Genomic DNA, 6861 nt, shown 5'->3' with positions numbered 1-6861 from the left:
AAATAACAGCACCAGAGGGAGCCAGGAAAAAGAACAAGCTGGACAGAAAGTCACGGCCCAAACAGGTACAAGCACTGGTGGGTTTGGGAGACTGACAGCGTGCGCGGTGAGAGAATCCCTCCGACCCCAAGGCTCGAGCCTTTCTTCTTCAAGCAGTCTAGGCTTCAGTGACGTGAGAAAACATCCCTGCTCCAAAAGGCCCACGTGGATAATGTTTACGTTGTCATGGTATTATAAAAGCTATGTTGAAACCAACCTACAGGCAAAGCCCAGGAGTCATAGCTTGTAAATGCTGTAATCTGGATCATGTAAAAGAAGTTGATAAGGTAAAAGAGCTAGATTTTTTTTTGTTGTTTTGTTTTTGGTTTTGAGATAGAATCTTGCTCTGTTGCCCCGGCTGGAGTGCAGTAGCTTCATCATAGCTCACAGCAACTTCAAACTCCTGGGCTCGAGTGATCTTCCTGCCTCAGCCTTCCAAGTAGCTGGGACTACAGGTGTGTGCCACCACGTCCGGCTGATTTTTCTATTTTTAGTAGAGACAGCGTCTGTCTCTTGCTCAGGCTGGTCTTGAACTCCTGAGCTCAAGGGATCCTCCCGCCTCAGTCTCCCAGAGTGCTAGGATTACAGGCGTGAGCCACCCCGCCTGGCCATTGAAAACAATAGAACAAAATTAGGAGAAGAGCTGAAAGCAAAATGGGGGAGAATTGCACTAGATTTATGACTTCTCATAGCAGGAAGTCAATAGACAATGTCGAAAGTTAACAAACCGAGAAATAAAGGTCTAAGTGTATTTAGAACCACGGCGCTAAGGACCAGCAACTGTAAACAGAAATAGTTGAATTGGCTTCCCCTGGGTAGTGAGATGGGGCATAGTCAAAAGACTTACTTTTGACTTAATAACATTCTTTACTCCTTGCATCTTTGTTTTGCATTTGTCTACAGTACTTTTATCATTAGCACATAGTCACAATATATTTTAAAGCCTGAACCTGGGGACAGGGAAGGGTCTGGGGGGTGGTCAGGTATGTATGCAGACGTGGGCTGGGGAATGGGTGGGAGAACTGGGTTCCTTTCATTCCTCTCCTGCAGGTGTGTAGGGAAGCTCCTAAGGACCAGGGCGCCCATCGCACTATACCCAGGTCAGTGCCCACAGAAGGTGCCCAAAGAATTTTCACAAGTGGATAGAAGAAAGAACTAGATAATGTCAATGGTATGCTCCTCCCATACGTGAAGGAAGGAAGGAAGGAAGGAAGGGAGGGAGGGAGGGAGGGAGGGAGGAAGGGCACCATATATAAACCCAAGGTTCCCCAAATGCTCTGTTGGGCTGGTTGCTCCTCTCTCTGGAGCTTTTGCCTTTGTAGGGTTCTCAGGGCACGTGAAGGTGCCTGATGCTGCTGCCTCTCCATGTGGCTGCTCCTATAGTCAGGGCTGGCTTCACGGGTATATGACCTATGTGGGTCACTGGGGCTTTACACTTAGAAGGGCCACATGCTGGGCTTAATGCTTGGCTGTCACCATCTTGTGAGTCTTAATAATTTCTGAACAAAGGACCCCACATTTTCATGTTGCACCGGGCCCCATGAGTTAGGCAGCCAGTCCTGCCTGCAGTCCCCTGACTGGTCGGATAGCCATCAGCTCACATCTTAAGCCTTGGCCCCCGCCCCAACCCAGGCTCATTCAACAGAAATGCGTAAACAAGTCAAGCAAAGGCCTTGTTTTGGAGCCATTCCCAGTCTAGCATGCAAGAAAGTCAAGAAAACATTAAATGAGGAGCTGTACCCTAGGGAGCTCAGCAGGATGGGACAGTGGGTGCATGGAGGGAGCAGTGGGTGGAGAACAGTTAGCTCCGCAGACCCACAATGGGTGCCCCACGCGGCTCGGGCCGAGACTGGGGTGCATGTTGGGATAGGGTGTGTGGAGGCACCAGAGAGCACAGGGCGAGGTTTCCGTATGGCAGAGGCACAGGGCACTGGGCTAAGAGGAGCTGGAAGTTGGCCACAGCAGGGCCAGGGCCAGGCTAGCGAGCTGGAGCTTTGCCCTGAAGGCAGTGGGTTTTACATAGAGAGTGTGCGTGTTTTTGTACTTGGAGTCACCGTAAGGTAAATGCAGAGAATCGGTCCAGGTGGAAACACAAGCTGAGCATTCTCTGTTCATACAGGGAAGACCAGGCACTGTCCCAAACCCGGCCCGAGCACTTCCTAAGCCTTGTGTGTTTCTGTACACACTGGGCTGTGTTCATGTGCTGTGTAAATGTGCACTGGGGCTGTGTGTTGGCCTGTCAGCAGACCATTCTGCATGGACCTCTTGTGCACATCTCACAAAGCCAGGCGCCGACTGCCCTTTGTTCTGGATTATTAATATTTTTTTCAAGGATGTTGTATGATGAGCAGCCTTGGTAGATAGAATTAGTGCCTCTCTCCTGAGAGAAGGGCAGGCATATTTCCTGCTTATTATAAGACTCAGGAGTCCTAAGCTCAGAGTTCCTCCTCTGTAATGTAACACAGGTGTCATCTAATCATCTGATATCACCCTGTGGGAATTAGGGACCAGGGACCTGGCACCAAAATGCTGACGCTCTGGCTACTGTTATTGCTGTGAATACTAAACTGTCCTTCATCCCTGACCCAGGAATCACATTCACGTCTTCTACCAGCATCCTTGAAACCACAGCTTGCTAACTTGCTAGCTTGCACATAGGATAAGATCTGAGACCATTCACAGTTCTTGACATGTTTGTAAATATGTGCATTTCAGGGAATCTGGCTTTGACCACATTTGTATATACATGCAAGGATTAGAAAAGATTGTGGTGTCTGTGGGAAAGATTGTTTCAGAGCTTGTACGTGTTGGGAAACCAGCCCTTGGATGTTTGAATCTAGGCGAGAAAACAATGAGCACATATTTAATACGGGACTGTACCAGCTCCGCTCGTTAAAAGATAGGAAGGAGGTTGGGACCGCTATGGTTTGAATGTGCCCTTCAGCGCTCATGTGCTGGAATCTTAATCCTCAGTGCAACAGTGTTGGGAGGTGGGACCTTTAGGAAGTGATCAAGTCGTGCGGGCTCTGCTCTCGTGAACGGATTAATGCTGTTATCGGACGACTGGGTTAGTTACCCATGGAATGGGTCAGTTACTGTGGGAGTGGGCTCCTGATGGAAGGGTAAGTTTGGCTTCCTTCCTCTCTCTGTCCACATGCTCCCTTGCTGTCCCACCTTCTGCCATGTGATGATGCAGCAAGAAGACCCTCAGTGGATTCCTCAGACTCTGGGGCCCTGCCCTTGGATTTTCCAGCATCCAGAACCGTAAGTCAAATAAATTTATTTTCTTCATAAATTACCCAGTCTATGGTATTCTGTTATAGCAGCTGAAAACGGACTAAGAAACCTGGAGAGACAGAAGCCTATCCCTCCCCGCACCCACCTGCCGCCTGGGCTTGTGGGGACCACCGGGTGCTCTGTCAGGTTCAGGAGCACTGGATTTGCCCGTGGGGGACCATCAGAGGTTAAGAGGTAGCTGGACTCTTATAAAGGGCCCCTGCTTTGTGCAGTAAGATCCTCCCAACCCTATCTTCAACCTCTATCAACTCCTGGCCCATTCTAGACCTTGAATTAGACTCTAGGACATAAGCCCCAGCTCTGGTTTTAAAAAAATACACTCTGGGTGTTTCTTCTTTAGGAGCTAAGTTTGCAAACCACTCCTCTAAGGTACTTATTATCCCATTCCAGCCAAGAAAATGGGATAGGGCATTCATAAATTAACTGTCTTATCAAGTGGCTAGAACAGGAACCTGAGCCCATCCCCAAGGGATAGCATCTCGGCCTCCTCCAGTTTCCAGTTACGTGTTTTGCTGGCATCTCCATCCGGTCGGCTTGGTGGAGGGAGGGGCTGGGTGGCAAAGAAACTCCACCCGAGCATTTCCTGCCCTGAGCATGGTGCTGGGCGCTGGGCGCTTCACCTGTGTTACCTTCTCTGGCTTTTCAAAACAGTGCGCTGTGGTCAATGGTATTGGCCCAGTTTGAGAGGAGAAAGCTAAAGGCGAGAGGAATTTGGCCAGTGGTCCAAGTTCACACAGAGGCAGAGCCCAGAGGTGGTGAGGAGGGATGCAACAGGAAGTGAGAGGAGAACCCTCGCTTTCAGAAGGTGCTGACAATGCAAAGGCGCCAGAAAGCTCGGGTGCAGGGGGACGGGCAGGAGGGGCGTGGATGTGCTGAGAGGTAGGCCGCTGGGGTCCGGAACCTTGCAATGGATTGAGCCGGAAGCGGCTTCAGGCTTCAATTACAGCTCCACGTTGACAGCCCTCTGCGTCAGCCCCCTAAGCTAGAAGTCAGGCTGCCCCTATTCCCATTTGCACACTGCCCCTGAAATCGGCAGATAGGTCCCCCTAGGCAGGTCGGCCCCCCAAGGCCGCTGGGGAAGTCTCCCAGGCAGACAATGGCCTCACCCCCTCCTCTCGGCTTCTCCCAGCCCCTCTTATTAGCATTCAGACAGCTCCTTACGCCATTCATTGAAGGCCACGGAGGAGCTGAGATCTGATCTAGCCTGGCTGGGCTGCATTAAAATCAATTAAAAATGAGAGATAAGCCTCTTCTTTCCGATTGAAAAATCCACAGGCGCAAGAGAAAGAGACACACAGCCCCATCAATCATCCAGGCTCTGCTTTCCTTGGGACTGTCTTCCCCCGAAACAGCTGCAGGATGAGCAGAAAGGTCTTCTTGCCACGGGGCTGTGGCCCGCGGCTCCCAGGCTGGGTCTCAGCTGCCAACAGGACGTGCCTGCTGTCCTGTGGCCGGCAGACAGCCCGGCAGTCTGACCGCAGCCCGGTGAGCAGCCCAGGGAGAAGTCCAGAGACTGTTCCTTGGGTCGTCTTCAGAGGCTCGATGCCGGCTCCCAGAATTTAGACCTCAGGGAAGCCTCGGATTCCAGGCTTATTTTATTAGCTGTCTCTCGAGAGCCGAGTAGAATTAAATTTCTGTCTTGTTCTTATTTGGAGAATTTTCACTGCAGTGATGATTCCTGCGAAACTGTAATTCCTGATTTTTCAAAGGAAAAATGGGGTGTCTGTGTGTGCTTTATGCGCTGGGGCCTGCACCCACACAGGGCCTAGCGCATCAGCAGACGCTGAGTAAACATTTGTCAAATGAATGAGAAAAACAAGACTAAGATGCATCTGCTATCCACGGGCCGTAACCAATCAAGCAGACAGCATTTGGTGCCAGTTTAGTTATTTTCAATCACAACTTTATCCATTTAAGTTCTTTGTTAGTTTATCTATTTAACTGGTAGCTAAGGCTTTGGTAGCGCTCTCGACACACTGAGAAAGTGTTCACTCACATAGGCACACCCAGCCCCAGCAGTGTCATGCCCAGGATGGCAGGCTTCCTGGAGGAGGTGGGCTTGACATCTGCCTTTAAGGGTAAGTGGACTTGGCTAGGCAAGGCTAGAGGAGAGAGCTTAAAAGATCATAATTGCCAGGGAAAGGAATCTGAACTTGCTCTGTGTGGCCCACTCCTGTTCATACTACAGATGGCCCACCCACACCTAAATGACTATTTTGTACTCTCCCCTGGGTGACCCTAGAGAGTTGGCTTAATGGACAGTGAGAAAGAGTGTCTTGATCTAGAGCCACTGGGGTTTTACTGGGCATTCCAACATGGAAGCAGTGATTGGATTAGTTTTGGAACACAGTTCTTCCTGGTAATTTATGGAAGGATATTGACTCACATACACACTTGTTTCAAGTAATTGGAGCATTTTGCAATTCATTCATTTAGGAGCTTAACCTGTAATGCAAGTTGTTAAGTCACATTTGCAGACACTGAGGGTTCAGTAATGCCTCTGGACCAAGGATGACCCCGACAGACCCAAGTACTGTAGGATGCATTTCCTTGTAGGGCAAGGGTGTTTTCTCCTTCTCATGGTGCGGGTGTGTGAAGAGCCAGCTGGTTGAAAAGAGATCGTCAGTTGAAGAAGTTCAAACTCCGATTATTTGCAATTGTGTAGTTTGGAAAAAACTATCAATTGGCTGAGATGCTTGGACCTCGATGGTGCAGGCTGTTTACAATGCAAGGCTGGTGATGAAGACGGGCCTTAATCACCAGCTCTGAGATCAGGGGTTCCTAAAGCAACTCCATTGTTCCACAATGTTCCATTGACTTCACAAGTCGACCCTATTCAGTGTAGGAGGGGCTCTGTAAGGACATGAACACAGGAGGGGCCATGCGGTCCAGCCTGAAGTCTGGGAGACACATCTGTCCTCCCGGTTGTATCTTCAGTGCCTCACTTGGTGCTTGGCATGTTGTAGCTACTCATATAACACAAGTTTTGAATGAATGACAAGGGTTTGATTAGGTTATCTCATTCAAACAGTGAGGGTGGGCACAGGGAGCCTGCTCACCCCCCTTAGCATTTCCAGCAAATTCTCAGGGATAATTAAGTCCCAGCCCTTGCTTTGCTACAAAGACTGGGTATCAGCATCCTACTCAGAGAGCTAAGGGAGCATTGTCAGGCCACAGCCAGGGCGGCAGGTGGCTGAGGGTGTGTTTCCTGAGGATGCCCCCTGGGCAGCTGCTCATTCCTCAGGCGCTTGGATCAGAGGAGCAGTGTTTGAGAGAACTGGAAAGTGGTGGCCCCACCTTGTTAGCTTGTTCCGTGTCAGCTGCCCTCCCAGTGAGGGTGTGGCCACAGCTCTGTCAGGGGCCTATTTTTAGTGGCCCTGCTGGGTTACAAGGCTCTAAGTACCCAGGAGCGAGGGAAGCAGGTGACACTCCAGCCTGCACTCCGGATGTCTCCCAGAATGTGTCTGCCGCTGAAAACCGGCTCTTCAATAATGCATGGGGTTATTAGCACCGAGCTGAGGATCA

The sequence above is a fragment of the Lemur catta genome, chromosome 4, assembly GCF_020740605.2.
Source record: "Lemur catta isolate mLemCat1 chromosome 4, mLemCat1.pri, whole genome shotgun sequence".
Lineage (NCBI taxonomy): Eukaryota > Metazoa > Chordata > Mammalia > Primates > Lemuridae > Lemur > Lemur catta.
This window is presented reverse-complemented; position numbering follows the sequence as displayed.